Raw genomic sequence first — 26,120 nt, forward strand, 5'->3', positions numbered from 1 at the left:
TAACATGAAAGCACAGATGATGATTTTGTCAACTAGAGCTGGAGAAAGAGAAAACATGAGGGGGAAGGAAATGAGTGGTTTTAGAATAAGAATCCAAATGACAATGTTCAGTAGCAGTTGGAAATGTGCATCTGGAGTTTGGATGAAAGACAGTGATATAGATTTGGAAGTCATCCACAGTCAGAGTCATACATGTGACTACTGAAGCCAGAGGAATGGTGGATTAGGTTACTTACAGAGTGAATGAAAACAGAAGAGACTCTGGGAGGAAATTCTGGGAAGTCACCATGATGGTTATGTAGAGTATGATAAATATGAGGATAAAAAGTGTCTTAAACTACCCTTGACTTAACAGTCATTATTCATTCATTCAACAAATATTTAGGCACCTTCTAAATTCCAGACACTGCATTAGGCACTAGAGATACAAAGATGAGAAAAAAAATACAGCCTCTGTTTTCAAAAAAAGATTATAGTTTAAAGGAAAGACAGGTAAGATAAATTGGACAGAATTTAGTGTGGCAGGGGCTGCTGAGTGGTATAATAGAGGTAGGATGGGGAAGAACTGTAAAAGGGCATCAAAAAGAGAGTTTAGGAATGGAGTTGTTAGGGGGATAGGAGGCAGGTGGGGAGTGGAATTGGAACTTGGAAAAGGTAGTTTCCTAGAGAATAATGAGAGAGCTGAGATGAGTCATGAAAGATGATCAGATGATATCCATGTGATATGCATTGGCTGTGTCCTCGCCCAAATCTCATCTTGAATTGTAGCTTCCATAATCTGCACCTGTTGTGGAAGGGACCTGGTGGGAGGTAATTGAATCATGGGGCTGGTTACCTCCATGCTGTTCTCATAGTAGTGAGTGAGTTTTCATGAGATCTGATGGTTTTATAAGGGGCTTTCTTCTCTTTGCTTGGGGCTTCTCTCTCCTGCCGCCCTGTGAAGAGGTGCCTTCTGCCATGATTGTAAGTTTCCTGAGGCCTCCCCAGCCATGTGGAACTGTGAGTCAGTTAAACCTCTTTTCTTTATAAATTATCCAGTCTTGGGTATTTTCTCATAGCAGTGTGAGAACGTAATAATACAAAAGAATGGTATTAGGAGTGGGGTGCTGCTATAAGGATACCCAAAAATGTGAAAGCAACTTTGGAATTGGGTAACAGGCAGAGGTTGGAATAGTTTGGAGGGCTCAGAAGAAGATAGGAAAATATGGGAAAGTTTGGAACTTCCTAGAGACTTGGAGAGTTCAGAAGACAGGAAAATGTGGGAAAGTTTGGAACTTCCTAGAGACTTGTTGAATGGCTTTGACCAAAATGCTGATAGTGATATGGACAATGAAGTCCAGGCTGAGATGGTCTCAGATGGAGATAAGAAATTTATTGGGAACTGGAGCAAAGATGACTCTTGCTATGCTTTAGTGGAGAGACTGGGGACATTTTGCCCCTGCCTTAGAGATCTGCGGAACTTTGAACTTGAGAGAGATGATTTAGGGTATCTGGTGGAAGAAATATCTAAGTGGCAAGGCTTTCAAGAAGAAGCAGAACAAAAGAGTTTGGAAAATTTGCAGTCTAATGATGTGACAGAAAAGAAAAGCCCCTTTTCTGGGGAGAAATTCAAACTGGCTGCAAAAATTTTCATAAGTAACAAGGAGCTGAATGTTAATCACCAAGACAATAGAGAAAATGTCTTCAGGGCATGTCAGAGACCTTCATGGCAGCCTCTCCCATCACAGGCCTGGAGGCCTAGGAGGAAAAAATGGTTTCCCTGGCTGGGCCCAGGGTCCCCCTGCTCTGTGCAGCCTCAGGACATGGTGCCCTGTGTCTCAGCTGCGTCAGCTCCAGCCATGGTTAGAAGGGGCCAAGGTACAGCTTGGGCCATTGCTTCAGAGGGTGCAAGCCCCAAACCTTGGTGTTTTCCACAGAGTGTTGAGCGGTGGGTACTCAGAAGTCAACAATTGAGGTTTGGGAACCTCCCCCTAGATTTCAGAGGATGTACGGAAATGCCTGGATGTCCAGGCAGAAGTTTGCTGCAGGGGTGGAGCCCTCATGGAGAACCTCTGCTAGGGCAGTGTGGATGGGAAATGTGGAGTCAGAACCCCCACACAGAGTCCCCACTAAGGTACTGCCTAGTGGAGCTGTGAGAAGAGGGCCACTGGCCTCCAGACTCCAGAATGGTAGATCCACTGACAGCTTGCACAGTGCACCTGGAAAAGCCACAGACACTCAGTGCCAGCCTGTGAAAGCAGCCAGAAGGGGGACTGTATCCTGCAAAGCCACAGGGGTGAAGCTTCCCAAGGCAGCGGGAGCCCACTTCTTGCATCAGCATGACCTGTATGTGAGACATAGAGTCAAAGGAAATCACTTTGGAACTCTAAGGCATAATGACTGCCCTATTGGATTTTGTACTTGTATGGGGACTGTAGCCCCTTTGTTTTGGCCAATTTCTCCCATTTGGAATGGGTGCATTTATTAAATGCCTCTACCCCCATTGTTTCTAGGAAGTAACTAACTTTCTTTCCATTTTATAGGCTCATAGGCAGAAGGGACTTGCCTTGTCTCAGATTAGACTTTGGACTTGGACTTTTGGGTTAATGCTGGAATGAGCTAAAACTTTGGGGGAACTGTTGGAAAGGCACGATTGTGTTTTGAAATGTGAGGACATGAGATGTGGGAGGGCCAGAGGTGGAATGATAGGGTTTGGCTGTGTCCCCACCCAAATCTCATCTTGAATGTAGCTCCCATAATCCCCACATGTTGTGGGAGGGACCTGGTGGGAAATAATTGAATAATGGGGCCAACCTCTGTGCTGTTCTCTGATAGTGAGTGAGTTCTCATGAGATCTGATGGTTTTATAAGGGGCTTTTCCCCCTTTCTTCAGCACTTCTCTCTCCTGTTGCCCCATGAAGAGGTGCCTTCTGCCACGATAGTAAGTTTCCTGAGGCCTCCCCAGCCTGGCGGGACTGTAAGTCAATTAAATATTTTCTCTTTATAAATTACCGAATCTCGGGTATTTCTTCATAGCCAGCGTGAAAATGGACTAATACACCAGGTGAAAAGGGTGTATATGTGCATGTGTGTGTGGTGTAGGGGGTGAAGAGTCTGATTCTGGGATACTTCTTCCTCTTCTCTTTTTAAGACCTAAATTGTCTGATGTCAAGGATAAGAAGGGAAGAAGGACAAATGCTCCTTTTTTCCTAATTGCTTATGATCTTTGTCCCTCCCTATGTTTGATTTCCTGTAGGGAAGGCTTTGCTTCTCTAAGTAACACCTGTTGGCCATGGAGGGCTTCTGTGTGGCAGGCTTCTGCATGCTGATTTTCTAAGAAGGCATGTGGTTGGAGGTTTCTGAAGATTCCTACTGGACTTCTTCTCTATACAGAACCCCTCTTCCTGGGGGTCATCTCACCTGACTGCTGAGGGCATTCATGGCACTGTGTAAGGCAAGCAAAATGGTCATCAGACATGAATTGTGCCTGAATAATTAATATTAATGCATTATTCATGTGACTCATAATTTACCATTAGTATTCAAAGCTGTTAATTCTATTCCATAATGCAAAAAATATTTGGCATGATGCACAGGTTAAATTTACTATTCACTACATCTGTTAAAAAAGTGGAAAATCTTGAGTTGGTTAAAATTACTCACAAAACATTTTCAGATGTTCATAGTACAGTGAATATTGCTGCGCTCCTCTCTTTATTGAAGTGTACTCTCTTAAATAAAAACCATCTGTAAAACTTTTGAAAAAAACAAATAAGGAACCAAGTGATGATTCAATTTTAGTACTTGCAGCATCATGTTTATATTAATAAATTCAAACGGAAGAGAAAGTTGCAGCTCTAGACAAAGTGCCACCAACTCATGTCATTAAATGTTTGTGGTTGAAACATTTTCTTATAGAAAAATATTTGTTGAAAATAAAAAACTTGTATTTTTATAAGACATCCAATTACCAGCAGGTGAATTCATTGCAAAATTGATAAAACTTATTTGGTTAGGTGGTAGTTGTAAAAGTTTGACTTTTCTTATTATTGAGAAGCGCTATGTGATCAGATGAGCTGTGCGGTCAGACCTCCTTGGTTTGAGTCCCAGATCTGCATTCTACTAATAGGGTGATCTTAGCCAGGGTGATCTTAGCCAAGTCCCTTACTCATTCTTGAACTCAATTTCTAATCTTTAAAATAAAATCATGAAACAATTTTAAAACTTCTGATTCAATGTTTAATAAAGTAAACATTATGTTAAGGGCTCTTTGGGGTCCTTAATACATTTTTAAAATTATTATTATACTTTAAGTTTTAGGGTACATGTGCACAATGTGCAGGTTTGTTACATATGTATACATGTGCCATGTTGGTGTGCTGCACCCATTAACTCATCATTTAGCATTAGGTATATCTCCTAAAGCCATCCCTCCCCCTTCCTCCCACCCCACAGCATTCCCCGGTGTGTGATGTTCCCCTTCCTGTGTCCATGTGTTCTCATTGTTCAATTCCTGCCTATGAGTGAGAACACGCAGTGTAGTGGGCGAAGGATATGAACAGACACTTCTCAAAAGAAGACATTTATGCAGCCAAAAAACACATGAAAAAATGCTCATCATCACTGGCATCAGAGAAATGCAAATCAAAACCACAATGAGATACCATCTCACACCAGTTAAAATGGCGATCATTAAAAAATCATGAAACAACAGGTGCTGGAGAGGATGTGTAGAAATAGGAACACTTTTACACTGTTGGTGGGACTGTAAACTAGTTCAACCATTGTGGAAGTCAGTGTGGTGATTCCTCAGGGATCTAGAACTAGAAATACCATTTGACCCAGCCATTCTATTACTTGGTATATACCCAAAGGATTATAAATCATGCTGCTATAAAGACACATGCACACATATGTTTATAGTGGCACTATTCACAATAGCAAAGACTTGGAACCAACCCAAATGTCCAACAATGATGGACTGGATTAAGAAAATGTGGCACATATACACCATGGAATACTATGCAGCCATAAAAAATGATGAGTTCATGTCCTTTGTAGGGACATGGATGAAGCTGGAAACTCTCAGCAAACTATCGCAAGGACAAAAAACCAAACGCTGCGTGTTCTCACTCGTAGGTGGGAATTGAACAATGAGAACACATGGACACAGGAAGGGGAACATCACACACTGGGGAATGTTGTGGGGTGGGGGGAGGGGGGAGGGATGGCATTAGGAGATATACCTAATGCTAAATGACGAGTTAATGGGTGCAGCACACCAACATGGCACATGTATACATATGTAACAAACCTGCACGTTGTGTACATGTACCCTAAACCTTAAAGTATAATAATAATAATAATAAAAATGTATTAAGGACCCCAAAGAGCTATTGATTTTGTGAGTCCTTAACATAATGTTTACTTTATTAAACATTGAATCAGAAGTTTTAAGATTGTTTCATAATTTTATTTAAAATAAAAAAATAAAATGAGGAGAGAAGAGTACGGACCTCATAGAGTTGATGTAGGGGATTAAATGAGATAATCCATGTATAGTGTTTAACAGAATCTGGCTTATAACAAGCAATCAAAGTTATCTAGTACTTATACAGTCTAAAGTAGTTGTCATCACAAAGTTTTATCATCGTGATCCAGATTTTGATCTTATGTAGTTTTATGATACAGAGTTAATTTTCTTAAGAAATTATTTTTTAAATCTGTATGTTGAAAATCTGGTTATATTGGTTCAAATATAGGTGACCAAATGAGCTAGTACTACATAAACACTTTATTATATTTTTTTAAAGTATGGAAATGGTGGTACTAGAGCTCTCAGATTTTTTTGAGGGATAGATGTTGAACAAAAGGGAAATGCTTAGTTGAAGTGTAAGATAAGGATATGAGTCGCCAGTGGTTTGGGGATAAAGAATGATAAAAGGAGGGACTGGAGAGTGGGAATGGGTTGTTTAGACCTTACAGTTTTGTCAGGTGTGACCCCATATCACCTATCAAAGAAAAGAGCTATTCAGGTTGCCTTTCTTGTAGCACCTATGCATATAAATATATGTGTATACTATTGTATGCAGCTTCTTGTTTCTCATAGCACTATTACTAAAATAATCTTACACTGAGTGGTGTGTATTATCTCCAGTGAACAAAACAGAACAAAGAGAGTTTATGAGTCAATTCTTTAAAACCACATGTCTGGAAATATTCCAGCTGCTAAATGTCAACAGTGAATTTGATGGGATTTACAATGTAAAGGATAAAGTCACAGGATTAAACAGCTAATTACAAGAGAGGTAATATTATGAAAGGGGAAGTAGAGGGAACTATTGGAACATGTCGGGGAGAGGCCTTTAATTTTGTCCAAGAATTCAGAAAGGCCTTGTGGAGGAAATGTACTTAAGCTGAGACCGGACATGTAAGTTGATGTGGCCAAGTAATTTGGAAAGAAAACAAGAATAAAAGGGAGGGACAAGTATTCTATACAGTGGGATAAACATGTGCAATGACCTGGAAAGAAGAGAAAGAACATGATGTGAAGGATTGAAAATACAGTTTCCTGATACTACTGGGAGTCATAAAAGCACATGGCTTAAAGGAGAGAAAATAACTAATGCATGCTGAGCCCATGATGAACAGAATATCTAATGTCCAGAGAGCAGCCTACATAATTCACTACCTAGTATTTTGCTTCATCAGTCTACCAAGTCAGGAAGTCACGTGGAAGTCATCCATTAGTGACAGGATGTGCTATACCTGGTGTCCCCAATATCATTAGCATTCACATTTTAAAAATAACTATTTATTTAATTTTTAACTTGATGAATAATAATTATATATTCATATTCATCAGTTACATAGTGATGTTTTAGTACATATAATAGTGATCAGATTAGGAAAATCAGCATATCCATCTTCTCAAACATTTATTATTTCTCTGTGTTGTGACCATTCAGTATCGTCCTTCTAGCTTTTTGTAAGTATATTTATTGTTAACTATAGTCATCTGACATTGGTATAGAACACTAGAATTTATTGCTCCTATCTAGATGTAATTTTGTATTCATTTAAAATTTAAAAAACTCACACTGATACATAATATTTTACACGTTAATGGGTACAGGTGATATTTTGCTACATGCATAAAATGTATAATGATCAATATCACTTTGAGTATTTGTCATTTCCATGTTTTGGGAACAAATCATCATCTCTTTTAGCTACCATGAAATATACAGTACATGGTTTTTAACTATAATCACTGTATACTCTACTTTCCAATGAGAGAATTTATACGTTTTATCTAACTGTATGGTTGTACTCAACAACCTACCTCTCTTATCGCCCTAATTTTTTATTCTTTAGCAAATCCCCCTCTGTAGTTCCCTCCTTCCTACCCTTCTCAGCCTCTAGTATTTTCTGTTCTACTTTTTACTTCTGTGAGATCAACATTTTTTGGCGTCCACATATGAATGAGAACATGAGCAGTCTAACTCTTCCTGGCTTACTTTACTTAACATAGTGTCCTCCAGTTCTACCCATTTTGCCATGAATAACAGAATTTCATTTTTTATGGTGGAATATTATTCCAGTGTGTATATATAACATGTTTTCTTTATCCATTCATCTGTTATTGGACATTGAGGTTGATTCCATATCTTAGCTATTGTGAATAGTACTTCAGTAAACATGGGGGTGCAGATGTCTCTTCGATATACTGATTTCCTTTTCTTTCAATAAATGCCCAGTAGTGGGACTGCTGACTCATTTGGTAGTTCTATTTGTAATTTTTGGAGAAAGCACCATACTGTTCTCCATAGTGGCTCTACTACTTTGCATTCCCACTAGCAGTGTATGAGTTCCCTTTTCTCCACAGTCTCACCAGCATTTGTTACTTTTTGTCTTTTTGATAATTGCCATACTAACTGTGGTGAAATGATAGTGCATTGTAGTTTTGATTTGCAGTTCCCTGATGATTAGTGACATTGAGTAGATTTTTAATATATTTATTGGCCATTAATATGTTTCTTTTGAGAAATGGGTCTTCTGATCATATGCCCATTTTTAAATCAGATTTTTTAAAAATTAAAAAAATTATATTTTTTGCTGCTGAGATCTTTGAGTTCCTTATATATTCTGGATATTAATCACCTGTTGAAGGAATACTTTGCAAATGTTTTCTCACATTCTGTAGATTGTCTATTCACTCTGTTGATTGCTTCCTTTGCTGTAAGGAAGCTTTTCAGTTTGATATAATTTCATTTGTTTATTTTTGCTTTTGTTGCCTATGCTTTTGAGGTCTTATTTTAATTTTTTCTTTCAGGCTAATGTACTGAAACATTTTCTCTGCTTTCTTCTAATAGTTTTATATTTTGGGGTCTTACATTTATGTCTTTGATCCAGTTAGAGTTAAGTTTTGTATATGATGGGAGATAGGTGTCTAGTTTCATTCCCCTGCATATGAATATTCAGTTTTCCCAGCACCATTTTTTGAAGAGTAGCCTTTCCCCAAAGAGTTTTCTTGGTATCTTTATTAAAAATCAGTTGTCTCATGCACAGATATGTTTATTGCGGCACTATTCACAATAGCAAAGAGTTGGAACCAACCCAAATGTCCATCGATGATAGACTGGATTAAGAAAATGTGTCACATATAACACCATGGAATACTGTGCAGCCATAAAAAAGGATGTGTTCATGTCCTTTGTAGGGACATGGATGAAGCTGGAAACCATCATTCTCAGCAAACTATCACAAGGACTGAAAACCAAACACCGCATGTTCTCACTTATACGTGGCAATTGAACAATGAGAATACTTGGACAGAGGGTGGGGAACATCACACACTGGGGCCTGTTGTGGGGTGGGGAGATGGGGGAGGGATAGCATTAGGAGATATACCCCTAATGTAAATGATGAGTTAACAGGTGCAGCACACCAACATGGCACATGTATACATATGTAACAAACCTGCACGTTGTGCACATGTACCCTAGAACTTAAAGTATAATAAAAAAAATCAGTTGTCTTTGGATGCATGGATTAATTTCTGGTTTATCTATTCTGTTCCCTTGGTCCATGTATCTATTTTTAGTCCAGCACCATACTGTTTTGCTTACTATAGCTTTGAATATATTTTGAAGTCTGCTAGTGTGATTCGTCTAGGTTTGTTCATTTTGCTCAGGATTGCTTTGTCTGCTTGGGGTCTTTTTTGGTTCTATACAAATTTTAGGACTGCTGTTTCTATTTCTGTGAAGAACATCATTGGTATTTTGATCCAGATTACACTGAATTTGTAGATTACTTTTGGTAGTATGGCATTTTAACAATATTAATTATTCTAATCCATGAGCATGTGATGTTTTTACATTTGTTTGTATCCCCTTCAATTTCTTTCATCAATGTTTTGTAATTTTTATTGCAAAGATCTTTACCTTCTTTGTTAAATTTATTTTTAGATTTTATTGCAGCTATTATAAATGTGATTGCCTTCTAGATTTCTTTTTCAGATAGTTTATTATTCATGTAAAGAAATGTTACTGATCTTTTATATTGATTTTTTATCCTCCAACTTTACTGAATTATTTTATCAGTTCTAAGAGGTTTTCAGTGGAGTCTTTAGTTTTTCTGTACGTAAGAGCATGTCATCTGTAAACCAAGTAAAATTGACTTCTTTTTTTCCAATTTGGGTGCGTTGGATGCATTTTCTTTCTTTCTTTTGTCTACTTGCTCTGAGTAGTATGTCCAGTACTATGTTGAATAAACATACTAAAAGTAGGCATCCTTGTCTTTTTACAGTTATTAGAGGAAAAGCTCTCAGTCTTTCCCTGTTCAGGAAGGTGTTAGCTGTGGGTTTGTCATATATGGCCTTTATTATATTGAGGTACTTTTTTCCTTCTATACCTAATTTGTTGAGAGTTTTTATCATGAAGGAAGGCTGAATTTTAACAAATGCTTTTTTGGGCATCTATTGAGAAAATTACATGGTTTTTATTCTTCATTCTATTGATGTGATATATGATGTTTATTGTTTTGCATATGTTAAAGCATCCTTGTATTTCTGGCATAAATTCCACTTGATCATGGTGTACTGTCTTTTTGATGTGTTGTTGGATTTTGTTTGCTAGTATTTTATTGAGGATTTTGTGTTTATATTCATCAGATATATTGGCATTTTTTCTTTTAATTTTCTTTTTTTTGGTTGTTGTGTTGCTTTTTGCCTTTACTATTTGGGTTATGCTTGCCTGGTATCATGAGTTAGAAAGAATTTCCCATGCTTCAATTTTATGAAATAGTTTGGGAAGAATTGGTATTCCTTTTTAAAGATTTGGCAGAATTCAGTAGTGAACTATTCAGTCCTGGATTGTCTTTGTTTTTTTTCTAATATTTTATTTTATGTTAATTTATTTTTAGAGACAGTGTCTCACTCTGTTGCCCAGGCTGGAGTGCAGTGGTGCAATCATAGCTCACAGTGGCCTTGGCCTCCTGGGTTCAAGTAATCCTCCCATCTCAGCCTCCTGAGTAGCTGGGACTAACGGTATACACCATCATGCCTGATTAATTTTTAAATTTGTAGTAGAGATGAAATCTTGCCATTTTGCCCAGGCTGGTCTCAAACTCTTGGTCTCAGGTGATCTCTTGTCTCTGCCTCCCAAATCAATGAGTTTACAGGTGTGCGCCAATGCACTTGGCCTGTATATTGATCTTGTACCTAGCAATGTTGCTAAACTCACTTATTGGTTTTAGTGCCTTTTTAAAAGGGTAGATTCCATCCAATTTTCTAAATAAATGATAATGTCATCTGTAAGAAAGACGGTTTTACTTTTTCCCAATTTAGACAACTTTTATTTCATTTTCTTACATTATAGCAATGGCTGAATCTTTCTGTAAAATCTTAGAAGTGATGAGAGTGAACATTATTTTTTCAGATCTTAGGAGGAAATTATCCTATTCAGTCTTTAACCACAAAACATGATGTTAGCTTTAGGTTTTTGTAAATGTTGTTTATCAAATCAAGAAGTTCCCTTCTATGCCTAGTTTGCTGAGAATTTTTATTGGGATTGATTTTGGAATAGTCAAATGCTTTTTCCACACTTAATTAGATGATCATACGTGCTTCTTTTTGGGCTTGTTGATATGGTGATTTGATTGAAATGTTAAGGTAAACATGAAATCTTACTTAGTCATGATGTATTACCATTTTTATACATTGTTGGATTTAACTTGCCAAAGGTTTTGCATCTAAATTCATGAGGGATATTGGCCTGTTGTCTTAGTCAGTTTATAAGGCTGTTATAAGAAAGTACCATAAACTGGGAGCTTATCAACAACAGAAATTAATTTCTGACAGTTCTGGAGGCTGCAATTGTGAAGGGGACACCAATGTGGTCCAGTACTGATGAGTGCCTTCTTCTGGGTTGTAGACTACTGACTTGTTGTTGTATCTTCCCATGGTAGAAAGAGGCCAAGAAATGGCTCTGGGGTTCCTTTTATAAGGAACTCATCACATTCATGAGAGCTCCACCCCCATGAACTAATTTCCTTCCAAAGGTCCCCACCTTCTAATAACATCACATTAAGGGGTAGTATTTCAGCATTTGAATTTTGGGGGAATATAAACATTCATTCTATTGCACATGTGGTTTATTATCATTATTATTTCTTGTAATATCTTTGGTTTTGTTATCACAGTAATTTTGCAGTCCTGGACTTTTCTTTGGTGAGAGACTATAACGTTTCCATCTTGTTACTTATTATCAGTCTAAGTTGTCTGTTTCTTCTTGGTTCAATCTTGGTAGGTTTTGTCTAGAAATTTATCCATTTCCTTTAGTTTTTCAAATTTATTGGCATATAGTTGTTCATAGTATTCTCTAATGATCTTTTGTATTTCTGTAGTATCCATTGTTATGTCTCCTTTTTCATTTCTGATTTTATTTATTTGAATTCTTTCTTTTTTCTTAGTGAAGCTAATGATTTGCTGGTTTTGTTTATCTTTTCAAAAAGCAAACATTTAGCTTTATTGATCTTTTGTATTTTGTTTTTAACCTCAATTTTGCTTATTTCTGCTTGGATCTTATTTCCTTATACTAATTTTGGATTTGGTTTGTTCTTGCTTTTCCAGTTCTTTGAAGTATAATGTTAGGTTGTTTATTAGAAATCTTCCTACTTTTTTGATGTAGGCATTTATTGTAATAAACTTGCTTCTTAATACTTTGTTTGCTATATCCCATAGATTTTGTTATTTTGTGTTTGTATTTTCACTTGTTTTAAGGAATTTAAATTTTATTTTCTTAATTTCCTCCTTCACCTATTGGTCATTCACAAGTGCATTGTGTAATTCTCATGTATTTGCATAGTTTTGAATGTCCCTCTTGTTTTGATGTCTAATTTTATTTCATTATGGGCAGACAAGATGCTTGATAGAATTTTGATTTTTAAAAATATTTTGAGATTTCTTTTGTGTTTAACACATAATCATTCTTGGAGAAAATTCTATGTGCTGATGAAAAGTATGTGTATTCTGCAGCTATTGGGTGAAATGTTCTGTAAATGTCTGTTATGTCCATTTGGTCTGTGCTGCAATTTATATCTGGTATTTCTTTGTTGATTTTCTGTCTAGATAATCTGTCCAATGCTGAGAGTGGGGTGTTGAAGTCCCCAACTATGATCGTGTGGGGATTTCTCCCTTTAGATTTAATAATATTGGCTTCATATATATCTGGTTGTACTGGTGTTGGTGCATATATATTTATAGTTGTTACATTTTCTTGCTGAATTGATCTCTTTATTATTATATAATGTCCTTCTTTGTCTTTTTAAAATAGTTTTTGACTCAAAGTCTGTTTTATCTAAATATAGCTATTCCTGCTCTTTTCTGGTTTTCATTTGCATGAAATACCTTTTTCTACCATTCGCTTTCAGATTGTCTTTACGAGTGAGGCAAGTTTCTTGTAGGCAGCATATAGTTTGGTCTCAAATTTTTTTGTATCCATTCAGTCTATAATTTTATTAAAAATTAATAAATTAATAAAATTATTAATAAATTAATAAAATATATTATGTATATAATACTACTACATAATACTAATAGTATATATAATACTAAGATATAATTATATATAAATATATACTATATTATAATTATATTAATGTAATATATATAATATAATAATTCTCCCATTGGAATCCAAGCTATTTTCATCTAAGATTATTATTGCTATGTGAAGTTGTGTTCTTGTCACATTGTTAACTGTTTTCTGGTTGTTTTATATAGTCTTTGTTCCTTTTCTCTTAGTGTTTGTCCTTGTGGTTTGGTGATTTTCTGTAGTGATAAAGTTTGATTCCTTCCTCTTCCTCATTTGTGTTTTTGCTTTACTAGTGATTTCTATACTTTTGTGTGTTTTTATAATGGTAATGTTGTCCTTTTGTGTCCAGGTTTAGGTTTCCCTCAAGCACTTCTGGTAGGGCCAGTTTGGTAGTAATAAATTCTCTCAGCTGTTGCTTGTCTGGGAAAGATTATTTCTCTTTTGTATATGAAGGATAATTTTGCTGGGCATAATATCCTTGAATGGTAGGTTTTTTTTTTTTCCTTCAGGATTTTGAATATTTTATCCCAATATCTCCTGGCCTATAAGGTTTCCACTGAGAAATCTGATGTTAGTCTAATGAGGATTCCCTTATATGTGACTTGAAGCTTTTCTCTTGCTGCCTTTAAAATTCTTTCTTTGTCTCTGTCTTTTGACAATTTGACTACAATTTCCCTTGGATATAACATGTTTGGGTTGAATCTATTTGGCATTTTGAGATTCCTGGACCTGGATGTTTATCTCTCTCCCAAGACTTGGGAAATTTTCTGCTTTGTTTTCACCAAATACATTTTCCTCACCCTTCCCCTTTTTTTCTCCTTCTGGAATGTCCATTGGATAGAACATGTTTGGGTTGAATCTGTTTGGCATTTTGAGATTCCTGGACCTGGATGTTTATCTCTCTACGATACTTGGGAATTTTTCTGCTTTGATTTCACCAAATGCATTTTCCTTTCCCTTCCCCTTTTTCTCTCCTTCTGGAATGTCCATAATACAAGCATTTATTCACTTAAAAGTGTCCAATTTATTTCTTTTTTTGGTCAGTTTGTGTTATTTCAAAAGACTTGTCTTCAAGATCAGAAATTCTTTTTTCTGCTTGTTCTAATCTCTTGTTGAGGCCTTCAATTGTGCTATTTCATTCATTGAAATCTTCAGCTCTAGGACTTCCGCTTTGTTTTATTTTATGAAATCTATCTCTTTTTTGACTTTCTCATTAAAATAATGAATTGCTTTTCTGATTCATTGAATAGACTGTCTGTATTCACTTTTATCTCCATGTGTTTTAAGATTATTATTTCAAATTCTTTTTCTGACATTTCATATATTTCGTTATGACTGAGGTCTGTTACTGGATAATTGTTGTTTTCCTTTGTAGGTGTTATATTTCCTTGCTTTTTAATGTTTCATGTGTCCCTATCTTGATTTCCATGCATCTCATGAGAAAGTTGCCTCTTCCAATTTTATGGAGTAGGTCTTGTAGGGAAAGTGTTTTTCATATGAATGGGTCTTGGGATGCTGGCCTTGCTTCAAGGTTGACACAGTAGTGTAGTACCCATGTAGTTTCATTAGCTGTAGTCCTCACTAGTGGTATTTGTGAATTTCTCAGTGGCCTAGCCTGAGAGTTTATGGTGAGCACGGTGTGGCTTTGCCAGGGGTGGGCTCAACCTATTTGTCAGGTGGCAGACACATCTGTGCATGTGGTGGGTCAGCCAACTTGGGTTCTGGTTTGCTAGGATTGGGGCCATGAGGCTGTTACTCTGGCCAGGAACATGGGCACATGTTTGCTCAGTCTGCCTATGAGTGCGCCTGCCAGGATCAGGACTGTTTCTCAGGCCTGGGGCACAGCTGCATGACTGCTCTGTTGCCCTGAGAGTACATTTCTGAGAGTGATCCGCAAGGCTGTTACTCTGACCTTGCTTTGAGGTGGACACAGCAGTGTGGTCTCTGTGTAGTTTCTTCAGCTATAATTCACACTTGTGGCATTTGTGAATTTCTCAGTGGCGTAGGCTGAGAGAGTTTATGGTGATAGTTGCAGCTTTTCCAGGAGGGCGATTTCTGGGCTTTTTATCAGATTGGGGCTTATGCTTGGCAGGCCTGGGAATGTGTCTGCTAGGAGCAGCCCGGGAGGCTACTTCTCAGGCCCAGGATGAGAGCATATGGCTGCTCAGCTGGCCTGGGGGAGTATCTGCTTGGGGGAGGGGATATGGCTGTTTCTCAGCCTGGGATGCAGTCATATGGCTTCTCAGCTGTCCTGAGTGTATGTTTGCTGCACCCAGAAACACCCACAGGGATGTTTCTCAGGCCCAGTTTGTGGCTATACAGCTGCTTCACTGGCCAGGGGGTGTTTCTATGGGAGCGGCCTATAGGATTGTTTTATAGGCCTAGGATGCAAGTGCAAGGCTGCTTGGCTGGCCCATGGGCCATTGGAAATGGCCCGTGGGGTTGTTCTTAGGCCTGATATGTGGGAGTATGGCTGCTTAGTTGGTCTTGGGTATGTCTGCCAAGGTGGCTCATGGGGCTGCTTCTCAGTTCTGGAATGTGGGCTCTTGGCTGCTTGGTCAGTCTGGGGGAGTATTAACCAGGGGTGGCCTGCTGGACTGTTTCTTAGGCCCTGATTTTAGGCACAGGGGCCTTGGGCAGACCAGGGCATGTCTACAGGGGGAAGGGCCCTTCAGGGCTATTTCTCAGGTCCTGAGCAAGGGTGCATAGCCACTCTGCTGGCCTGGGGGCATGTCAGCTGCTTGAAGGCTTGGAGACATCTCCCCTTTGGAAAAGAGCATATAGCAGTTTGGTAAGCTCAAGGGAGGCTCACCCTGGGTGGAACTACCAGACAGTTCCTCTCACTGGAAATATGGTGGTGAGAGTTGGTTTCCCTGCAGTGCAAGAATAGAGTCATAGCTGATCCTGGATCATGGGCCCAGGCTCAGTATGGCTGGGGTTGTGATGTTCAGTTACCTATGTGGGCTTGGTGAAATGAAGATGGAACCCAGTTCTGGAGAAATGCATTGGATACTGACCCACCGAGCAGGGCACCCTTCAGATGTGGCCCTGGTCTCAAGATGATGCCATGCTTTAGCAACTTGGCTCAGAAGGAGTGGGTGGGGGTAAGGAGTACACACCTTGTGCTCCTTACCTGGGGGTAGTACAGCTGCATGAATTCCTGGTAGCTCTCTAAACTGAGCTCAGGGCTTGCAAGGTATGGGATTCTCCAGTTGTAAGGACTGTAGGTATAAGTTGTAGGTGTTTGTTGTGGCAATGGGGGCTGGTGGGGATCTTCTGCTTATCTTTTCCCTACAGTGGGAAGCCCTCCCTTACTCTGGGCAGGTCTGATCAGGGCAGAGAGACATAGCTGCAGTGGCCAGGTATCTTCATGCTGCTTTCCTGGACTTTCAATCATCAAAGGTGCATCTTCACTCCTCAGCTGCACTCCAGCACTCTCCCTTCGACACTCCAGTCAAGTCTTAGCTAATTATTAATTGCCTTGGTCCTTTCTTGGGGAAGACGGCACAAGTGCCAGGCATCTCTAGTCTTGCTGACATCACTCTTCTAGTATTCACGTTTTAAAGAACAGTAGGATATAGAGTTACTGTATAGATGTGAGCAAGATTTAGTCATCATTTTAGGATGTTAGTGAATAGTCTAATACTGCTTGAAGCAGTTGAAAGGCAACACATTTTCAGAGAATATAATTCTTGGGAGATAATGGAGGCTTGACTCTCATTTCTCAGTCACATGCATCTTCTTCTATTTTAGACACAGAGCTTGAAATACCAAAATTTAATACATCTACTTCTTTGAATAGATCAAAATTCACTAGGTTAAATATAGTCTATCATTTGTTTCTAGGGAAGGGTTCAAATGTGAGATTAATCAAATGACACTAGAACTCAAATATTGTACGTGTTTTTTTAAGGTAGAGGAGAATGTCATAAAGAAAAAGGGAAGGAAAATACACCTTTGGATTGTTGGCATGTGTTTACACACAGTAGGTGCTCATTAAATATTTAATAATGAACCAATAAATAAGGAAAAATGACTTTGAAGTTCTAGAACTGGGGAGCAAGTTTCAAATCCTGAGCATACTTCAAACACCTTCACTGTCACTTTCTTGAAAGTGACAAAATCCGTTGCTCTTCTGGGCTTTATTACAGTGGACCAGAATGCATATTGCAGCAATTACATAGGGTTGTATAATTGGAAGAATTCACAGGACTCCACAAAGCTTTCAAAAAGTTTTAGTAAAGACAAAGGGCACAAAACAGCAGAAAGAGAAAGCACAGGCAAATATCAGGAAGATTTGAGACATTCGTGTGCAGCTTTCAAGGATCCCCTCTCAGCTGCAAAGGGCACATCTAGTCTCTGGATTACAATCCACTAAGATATGTGAAACCAAGCAAAAGTTTACTGAGGGATGTTTTATGTCTCACTGGTTATGTAGCCAAAATGGGGCTGTGTAACCCAGTGAACCAAGTCTACGATATTAGTCCATATATTTTCAGGAAACAGTGTAGACAAGCTAGTATTCTTAGGGGTCTCTCAGACTTTAAAGAGCATTATTAATCACCTAGTATATTTCATCCCTATCTTGGTCATGGGAAGATCCACGGTTCTAGGAGCCTATGGAGATAAGCATAGAGTTGCAAGACAAGCTGCAAGTGAACACTATTTTTACAAATGTATCATTTTTTAGGAGGAAAGACCAAAAAAGGATAAAACACACCAAAGTTTGTTCAGTCCAGCCAGTCCCCAGCAAAGACCTAAAAGAATGAATTCATTTTCTGGTAAGTTTTTATTCCTGTTTTAAAGTTTAACTATGGAACAGAGTAAGGAGCTCTCCATGTAATTAAACGTCTGGCAAGTTAATGTGGATAGAGAAATCTGCAATCTTGGACACTTTGGAGTGAAACTGTGCAACTCTAGGCAGAAGTCCAATTTCATTTTGTTCTACATAGGTACTGTAGAGATAGAGCACATGAGAAGTCAGTCCCCAGGCAACCGGTGAGATAGCAGGAGGCAGGACAAAGCACTTTTTCCTTATTGCTCTCAGCTTGATCTGTAAGGAAACTTCATGATTCCATAGCCAAATTGCCACCAAAACAAAAACTAAAAAACCTCCGCTCCTTCACTTAGACATGTGTTTCACCTTGGGCAAGTTACTTGATTCCTCTGAACTACAGCCTTCCTATATAAAAAAATGGGAACATTGATACTAACCACATGGGGATGTTGCAAGAATTAAATGAGTCAATGTACAAAAAACATGTACTACAACACATGGAGGCCTTAATTATAATTCTAAAATGTCCTCGTCAGAGAGGTGGGGATTAATATTTTTCCCTGCAGCAATCTTCTAACAATATCAAGGTCCTAAGCAATTAATCTTTTTAGGATAATATTATATAGTTCAATAGTTGATAGCTTGCTCCTTTGGAAATAGAGATCCCTTTATACTTTTCCCTCAGACAAGAAATGCTACACATTATTCTAGTATACTGCTTCACGGCCAAACCAACTTGACTCACTGTATTAGTGTCTTACTGCAATTACTACCATAAACTTAACAACTTAACACAAATTTATCCTTTGACAGTTCTGGAGGTGGGAGGTCTAAAGTCAGTATCACCGGGCTAAAGACAAGGCATCAAAAGGCTGATTCCTTTTGAAGGCTCTGAAGGGAGCCTCCATTTCCCAGCCCTTTTCAGCTACTACTGGCTGCCTGTATTCCTTGGCTTCCTACATCTTCAACGTGCATCACTCCAATTTCTGCTTCCATCATCAGATTGCCTTTTCTGGCTTAGAGCCCGCTTCTTAAAGGGAACCTTGTGGCCGGGCGCGGTGGCTTATGCATGTAATCCCAGCACTTTGGGAGGCTGAGGCAGGTGGATCACGAGGTCAGGAGATTGAGACCATCCTGGCTAATGCAGTGAAACCCCGTCTCTACTAAATATACAAAAAATTAGCCGAGCGTGGTGTCGGGCACCTGTAGTCCCACCTACTTGGGAGGCTGAGGCAGGAAAATGGCACGAACCCAGGAGGTGGAGCTTGCAGTGAGCCAAGATCTCGCCACTGCACTCCAGCCTGGGCGACAGAGTGAGACTCTGTCTCAAAAAAAAATAAATAAATAAAAGGAACCTCGTGATTAGACTGAGCCCATGTGGATAATCCAGGATAAGTTACCTGTTTCAAGATCTTTAACTTAGTCAAATCTGAAAAGCCCTTTTTGCCATTTAAGGAAAAATTCACAGGTTCCAGGGATTAGGACATTGGGATCGGGATCATTGTGCAGCTTACCATACATACGTTATTTTATTCTCATATCAGGATGAGGTAGGCTGGCTCCATTTTAAGATGTACAGCTGTAGTCTACAAAAGTCAAGTGACTCATTGGCAGTGTTACCAGTTACAGTGCAGAGCTAGCAAGTCTTCATTTTGATTTTTGTAAATTCAGGAAGACTTGGTTGATATGTTTGGTTAATAATGACAATTTTTTTTACAATAGTTTATGGTTTGCAAAAGAGCTGGCACTAAATGATCTTGTTTAGTTAAGATAATAGTATGAGTTAGAGTTTATTTATAAGATTTAAGTCATTTTTTCAATATCTTTAATGAGCCTCTACAATAAGCCAGGCCCTGTGCTAGGTGATAGGGATACAGTAGTGACTGATACAGGCAAGATGCTTATCATTAGGCAGTTTATATTCTATTAAGGGATATAGACAAAACCACAATAAATCGAATAATTACAAATTGTAATTAAGTGCTGCAAGATAACAGAGGAGGAAATGGAAGCCCAGAGTGATGAAGGGACTCTCCCAATGTACATACAATAGTAAATGGAAGAACTAGGTCTTGAATTTAACGTTTTTGAAACTTTTGTTTCAAGACTGTAGGGCATACACGTGGTATACCCTGCATACCCAGCATTTTTTTGGTTACTAATTTTCCCTAGGACATAATAGAGTCTGTTCCATTTTTTTTTTCTCATGGCTCATGATTAAGACAATTTATATTAATAGTCATCAATGTACAGTTGTCTCTCCTTATTTGCAGGGTATTGGTTCCAGGTTCACCTCTGCATACTAAAACCCATGCATACTCAAATCCCAGAGCTGGCTCTGAAGCATCTGAGGATAGGAAAAGTCAGCTCTCCTTATACAGGATTTTGCATCCTGAGAATACCGTATTTTCAGTCTGGGTTTGGTTTGAGTTTGGTGTGGAGGGCCAACTGTACTTACTGAAAAAAATCTGCATATAACTGGACCTACGCGGTTCAAATCCCTTTTGTTTAAGGGTCAACTGTGGTTGGTTCCCCTGTGATAACTGTACTGCTAGTGTGTCTTGCTCTTGTGTTTAATGCTGAGCGTACTTGGTTAGTATTGCAGTAAGGCTTTATTTTTCTTTTTAGAATCATGCAGTCAATAGTGTCTACCTGTCAAGAAGATCCACGGCTAAATTACTAACATAGTGCTTATGTAAGCAAATTCTTATGAATTGTGCTTTCAGAATGATTTATTGCAGCTTTATAGCTTTTGCTGTGACATATTTTATCTACATTTAAAATTTTATTTAAAATAATAGCAAACTGGAATGCAGCTGTAGTAAGAATTGCATTTGGCCAAGAAGACAATTTTTAGTAAGTTGTCTGTGTGCATGGATTCACCTAGTTTTTTTTTAAAGTATTGATTTTTAATTGATATATAATAATTGTATATACTTATGGAGTACAGTGTGATATTCTAATACATGTATACAATGTGTAATGATCAAATCATGGTATTTAGCATATTCATCACTTCGAATATTTATCATTTCTTTGTGTTGGGAACACTCAAAATCCTCTCTTTTAGATACTTAAAAATATACAACAAATTATTGTCAACTGTAGTCACCCTTCAGTGCTATAGAATGCTGGAAATTATTTCTCCTATCTAGCTGTAGTTTTGTATCTTTTTCTTTCTTTGAGGTGGAGTCTCGCTCTGTCACCAGGCTGGGGTGCCCTGGCGTGATCTCGGCTCACTGCAACCTCCCACTCCCTGGTTCAAATGATTCTCTTGCCTCAGCCTCCTGAGTAGCTGGGATTACAGGCACGTGCCACCACACCCAGATAATTTTTGTATTTTTAATAGAGACAGGGTTTCACCATGTTGGCCACAATTGTCTCGATTTCCTGACCACGTGATCCGCCCACCTTGGCCTCCCAGACTGCTGGGATTACAGGAGTGAGCCACTGCGCCCGGCCAGTTTTGTAACTTTTAATCAGCCTTTCTTCATCCCCTCTCTCCTTTACCTTGTCCAGCCTCTGGTAACTACTATTGTACTCTCTACTTCTATGAGATCAACTTTATTAGCTTCCACATATGACTTAGAACATGTGATAATTATTTTTTTGTGCCTGGCTTATTTAACACCATGTCCTCCAGACATATCCATGTTGCTGCCAATATTAGAATTTCCTTCTTTCTTATGGCTGAATAGTATTTCATTGCATATATCTATCACATTTTCTTTTTTTATTCATCTGTTGATGGATATTTAGGTTGATTCCATATCTTGACTGTTGTGAAAGTGCTGGTATAAACATAGGAGTGCAGCTATCCCCTCAACATACTGATTTCCTTCACTTCGAATATATGTCCAGTAGTGGGTTTGCTAGATCCTATGGTAGTTCTGTTTTTTAGTTTTTTGAGGAAACTCTACACTTTTTTTATAACAGTTGCATGAATTTGTATTTCCACAAACAGTGAATAAGAGTTCCTCTTTCTCCTCACTTGATCATGGTGTCTAACCTTTTTGATGTGCTGTTGAATGTGGTTTGCTGGCATTTTGTTGTTTTTTGTCTTTTTAATAATAGCCATTCTAATGAGTGAAATGATATCTCCCTGTGGTTTTGATTTTTATTTCCCTGATGATTAGTGATATTGAGCCCTTTGAAAATATACTTTTTTGCTATTTGTATGTCTTCTTTTGGTAAATATCTACTCACACAATTTGCCCGTTGTTTTCCTGAAATGCTTTTTAAAATTGATGTATTATAGTTGTATATGTTTTTGGGATTTGCTCATGTTTTAATTGGGTTATTATTATTATTTTTTGCTGTTGAGTTGTTTAAATTCCTTGTATATTCTGGATATTATTCCCTTGCTGGAGAAATAGTTTGCAAATATTTTTCCCATTCTATAGGTTGTCTTTTCACTCTATTATTGATTGTTTCTTTTTCTGTGCAGAAGTTTTTAAGTTTGATAAAATCCCATTTGTCTATTTTTGCTTTTATTGCTTGTGATTTTGAAGTCTTCTCCATAAAATCATTGCCGTGGCTAAAGTCCTGAAGCATTTCCCCTACATTTTCCTCTACTAGTTTTAGAGCTTTGGATCTTACATTTGGATCCATTTTGAGTTGACTTTTTTTTTTTTTTTTTTAAATAGGGGTCTAGTTTCATTCTTGTGCATGTGGATATCCAATTTCCCAGCACTATTTATTGAAGAGACTCTCCTTTCCCCAAAGTATGTTCTTGGCAGTTTTGTAAAAAATCAATTGGCTATAAATACATGCATTTATTTCTGGGTTTCCTGTTCTGTTTCACTGGTCTATGCATCTATTTTTATACCAGTGCCATGCTGTTTTGGTTACTATAGTTTGCAGCATATTTCAAAGTCAGGTAGTGTAATGCCTCCAGCTTTGTTCATTTTGCTCAGTATTGCTTTGGCTATTCAGAGTCTTTCGTGGTACCATACAAATTTTAGGATTGTTTTTCTATTTACGTGAAGAATGACACTGATAGTTTGATAGAGATTACACTGAATCTTAAATTGCTTTTGGGTTTCATAGTCATTTTAACAATATAATTCCTCTGATCCATGAGCATGGGATGTTTTTCTATTTGTTTGTATCCTTTTCAATTTCCTTCATCAGTGTTTTATAGTTTTTATTGTAGAGATCTTTGACTTCCCTGGTTAAATTTATTTCTAGGTACTTTGTTTTTTAAAATAACTATTGTAAATGAGATTGCTTTCTTGATTTCTTTTTCAGCTAAATTATTATTGGTGTATAGAAATGCTACTGATTTTAATACTTTAATTTTGTATCTTGCAACTTTGTAGAATTGGTTTATCAGTTCTAAGAGGTTTTTGGTGGAGGTTTTTCTATATGTTAGATGTCATCTGCAAACTGGGATAGTTTGACTTCTTTCTTTCCAATTGTGATGCTTTTTATTTCTTTCTCTGAACTACTTTCTCTGTGTAGGACTTGCAGTACTATGTTGAATAACAGCGCTGAAATTGGGCAAGCTTGACTTATTCAAGTTCGTAGAGGAAAGGCTTTCAACTTTTCCTTGTTCAGTATGCTGTTAGCTGTGAGTTTGTCACATGTGGTCTTTATTGTATTAAGATACATTCCTTCCATACCTAATTTATTGAGAGTTTTTAACCATAAAAGGATGCTGAATTTTATGAAATGCCTTTTCTGTTTCTATTGATATGATCATATGATTTCTGTTCTTTATTCTGTTTATGGGATGTATCATGTTTATTAATTTGCATATGTTGAATCGTTCATACTTCCCTGAGGTAAATCTCGTTTGATCTTAATGTGCTGTTGGATTTTGTTTGCTAGTATTTTCTTGAAGATTTTTGCATCTATGTTCATTGGGGATATTAGCTTGTAGTTTGTTGTTGTGTCCTTGCTTGGTTTTGGTAACAGGGTAATGCTAACCTTGTAGAATGAGTTTAGAAGAATTTCCCTTCTTTCACCACTTTGGAATAGTTTAAGAAAAATTAGCGTTAATTCTTCTTTAAAAGTTTGGGAGAATTCAGCATTGAAGCCATCCATTCATGGCCTTTTGTTAGGAGACTTTTTATTACTTTTTAAGTCTCATTACTCATTATTTTTCTGTTTATGTTTTCTAATCTTCCTAATTCAATCTTGGTAGGTTGCATGTGTCTAGAAACTTATCCATTTCCTCTAGTTTTTCAATTTGTTAGTGAATAGTTGTTCATAATAATCTCTAAGGATTCTTTGTATTTCTGTGCTATCAGTTGTAATGCTTCCTTTCATATTTTTGATTTTATTTATATAGGTCTTCTCTCTTTTTGTCTTTATTAGTGTACCTAATGGTTTGTCAATTTTGTTGATCTTTTCCAAAAACCAACTGTTTTGTTGATCTTTTGTAATTTTTTTTAGCGTCCATTTCATTTATTTATGCTCTGATTTTTATTATTTTTTTCCTTCTACTAATTTTGGGTTTGGTTTATTTTTGTTCTTCCCATTCCTTTATGTGCATTGTTAAGTTGTTTATTTGAAATATTTCTATGTTTTTGATGTAGGTGCTTATAAATTCCCCCTTAGTACTGCTTTTGGTTTGTTGTATAGGTTTTGATATATTATGTTTATATTTTCATTTATTTCAAGAAATTTTAAATATTTTCTTATTAAATTTCTCATTGACCCATTGGTCATTCAGGAGCATGTTGCTTAATTTCCGGGTTTGTACTTTGTTTCCAAAGTTCCCTTTGTTTTGATTTGTAGTTCTATTCCACTGTGGCCAGAAATTATACCTGATATGTTTTCAATTTTAAAAAAATTGTTGAGACTTATTTTGTAGCCTAACATATGGTCAATCCTGGAGAATGAGAAGACTGTGCATTCTGCAGCTGTTGAATAAAATATTCTATAAATGTCTGTTAGGTCCATTTGGTGTACAGCACAGTTTAAATCCAATGTTTCTTTGTTGACTTTCTGTCTAGGTGATCTGTCCAATGCTGAGAGCAAAGTGAGGACTTCAACTATGATCGTATCGGGGTTTAAGTCTCCCTTTAGATCTAATAATATTTGCTTTGTATATCTTGGTGCTCTGGTGTTGGGTATATAGATATTTACAATTGTTACATTCGCTTGCTGAATCAATCCCTTTGTCATTATATAATAATTTTCTTAGTATTTACATTTTTGACTTAAAAGTCTATTTTATCTAATGTAACTACAGCTATTTCTGCTCGCTTTTGGGTTCTGATTGTGTGGAGTATCATTTTTGCCTCCTTTTACTTTCTGTATTATTTCTGTCTTTATAGATGAAGTGAGTTTCTTGTAGTCAGTATATAATTTGGTCATTTTTTAAAGATCCTTTTAGTCTATATCTTTTAGTTGGGGAATTTACTCTATTTACATTCAAAGTTTTTATTGACAGGTGAGGACTTTCTCTTGCCATTTTAAAAATTGTTTTCCAGTTGTTTTGCATATCTTGTTTCTTTGTTTTTCTCTTATTGTTTATCTTTGTGATTTGGTGGTTTTCTATAGTGATCAGGTTTGATTTCTTTCTCTTTCTCATTTGTGTTTCTACTCTTTCAGTGAGTTTTATACTTTTGTGTTTCTCATGATAGTAGTTATTGTCCTTTTGCTGCCAGATGTAGAACTCCCTTAAGCATCTGGAAGCCCTGAAAAACTATCTTTCTATTAAGAATTCTTTGCTAAGTAATGATGAAGATTGACTTTTAGTATGTGTTAGTCCATATTCACTTTTTACCTCTGTTGGGAAAATAATATTCCTACATTTTTCCCTAATGCATAGATACATAAGATGAAAATTACTCCCCTTATGCTTTGTCCATCCTCATGACACTTGGCAGAAAATGCTAATGATTCTGCATGTCTACCCAGGGTATTCAGCACACTTGTGTACTCTTTTTAAAATTTATACATATTGCTTACTTCAATCACTCCTCCTGATAGTCTATTCCCTTTTCAAATTACTCTCATGGAAAATAAATGCCTTAACATTAATTTTAACCTTCTTCATTAGCAAAATCAGAATGCAGTAAATAATTCCCTTTTGGAATTTAAACAGACTTTTGCTATTATACTGTTGGCCTTTTCATATGCTTTCATGCTGTAGTCCATATAACACCCATATTCCCATGTAAGTTTGGATTAAAGGAGTGACTAACCATTTTTAAGCCATTATCTAGGGCTGAGAAGTCACTTTGCTGAGAACGTCTGCTTTTATCTGCTTTAAGAATTGGCCTTCCACATAGAATTACATGAACAACAAGATT

At 37.2% G+C, this 26,120-nt stretch overlaps 1 long non-coding RNA gene across 1 annotated transcript in view; it reads left to right on the top strand.

The window, feature by feature from the left end:
* Window positions 1-17,855, top strand: part of LOC105737637 — a 97,629-nt gene extending 79,774 nt beyond the window's left edge. The window contains exon 4 of the long non-coding RNA XR_004026191.1: window positions 17,767-17,855. This is a non-coding gene — a long non-coding RNA (uncharacterized LOC105737637). The remainder of the gene's footprint in view (window positions 1-17,766) is intronic.
* The last annotated feature ends 8,265 nt before the right edge of the window (window positions 17,856-26,120 follow it).

The sequence above is a fragment of the Nomascus leucogenys genome, chromosome 16 (genome assembly GCF_006542625.1).
Source record: "Nomascus leucogenys isolate Asia chromosome 16, Asia_NLE_v1, whole genome shotgun sequence".
NCBI classification, from domain to species: Eukaryota; Metazoa; Chordata; class Mammalia; order Primates; family Hylobatidae; genus Nomascus; species Nomascus leucogenys.